The sequence below is a fragment of the Herpailurus yagouaroundi genome, unplaced genomic scaffold, assembly GCF_014898765.1.
Source record: "Herpailurus yagouaroundi ecotype Mexico unplaced genomic scaffold, PumYag 181, whole genome shotgun sequence".
In the NCBI taxonomy this organism is placed as follows: Eukaryota; Metazoa; Chordata; class Mammalia; order Carnivora; family Felidae; genus Herpailurus; species Herpailurus yagouaroundi.
In genome coordinates, this window is record NW_024412412.1 from 266,550 (window position 1) to 268,045 (window position 1,496).

Sequence of the window (1,496 nt, forward strand, 5' to 3'; positions counted from 1 at the left end):
GGGCCCCACGTCCTGGCCCAATGCTCATGGATCCCCACCTGGGGGCTGAGGTCTTCTCAGCAACACTCAGGGCTACACGGGTCCTGTGCCCCTCAGGGGGCAGGTGACAGGCAGGGCTACACGGGTCATGGGCACACTCAGGGGGGGCAGGCGACGGGCCCCCACCGTCTGTGTGGGGACCTCCTGCTCGGTTCAGCTCCCGGCCATCCGGACCTGGGCTCAGTTACCTCCCTGGAGTGTGGGTCTCTGCAGATGAGTAGGGGTCATGGCTCTCTGGTCCCATCTGCCCATCTGCCCTGCAGACTATCCCCCCGGGTGTGACACAGGCCACGAGGGCACCCACCTTGTCCCCACTGCTCTGGGTCCCTGGGGACGAGTCAGGCAGGAACTTCGGGGAAGCACCCGGACTTTTCAGCTTCCAGGCTGGTCTCTGGGAGACGTGGCTTCCAGTCAGGGACACTGGGCGGGAAGCCAACGAGGCCGGATTTATGCTCCTGGTCCTAGTCCTGCAACGGCCTCCCACATGCGTTCTGCTAAACTACTAACATTGAGCCATTTCTGAGGGCGCGGTACGGCAGCATGAAGCACATTCATGATGTTGTGCGACCTTCACCACCATCACCTCCAGAACCTTCCGTCATCCCTAACTGAAGCTCCGTCCACACTGGACACCTCCCACCCCTGCACCCGCCCGCCCACCCCGTCCTCCGAGGATCGGACCCTCCAGGCACCGCCCTCGGCCTGTTTGTCCAGGCCACGGCCTGTCAGGACTGCCTTCCTGACGGCCATATGGACCGACCACATTTGTTCGTCCACTGCTCCGGCCACAGATGCTGGCTGCCCAGGCCCCCGGGGGGACTCATGGTGCCCAGAGGCCGCTGGTCCCAAAGCCGCACATTCACTGTGACCAGCCTGCGTGGGCAGAGCCCAGCACGTCCCCCCACCATTATGCTGGTGGCAGATTCACTGCGGACGCGGGAAGGGGTGAGGGGAGGAGGCGTTCACCTGCGTCTCTCATAGGAGTCAAGATCAAACCCAGAGCCCACTGGGGAGCTTTCCTTGAAAAGGAAAACAAAACCAAAATACTAGTTTCACAGCCCCTTCCCCTGTAAAACCTCGCCAGATTCCCTTCAGTGTTCGCTCCTTGCTTATCCTGTTTCTGAATCAGCTGCGAGACCGTGTGCGGCTGGGGAGCCGGGGCTGGGGTCCGGCCGCCCCGGGGTGGGGGGCGGTCTTGCACTGGGGGCTGTGTCTGGCCCTTCCAGGCTCGGTGCCTGCCAATCTGGCCCCCCTGTGTGGCCACTCGGACACCTGCTCCTGCCCCCTGGAATTCACTGGAGAGACACCTCACTCAGCTACTCCCAACGTCCAGGGCAGAGTAAACTCCATGCCAGCACCCAGGACCCTGAGGGAGGGAGGAAAAGAGGGTAGGAGAGATACAGCACAGAAAGACACACGGAGAGACAGACACACACATGGAAAGACAGAGACAGAGA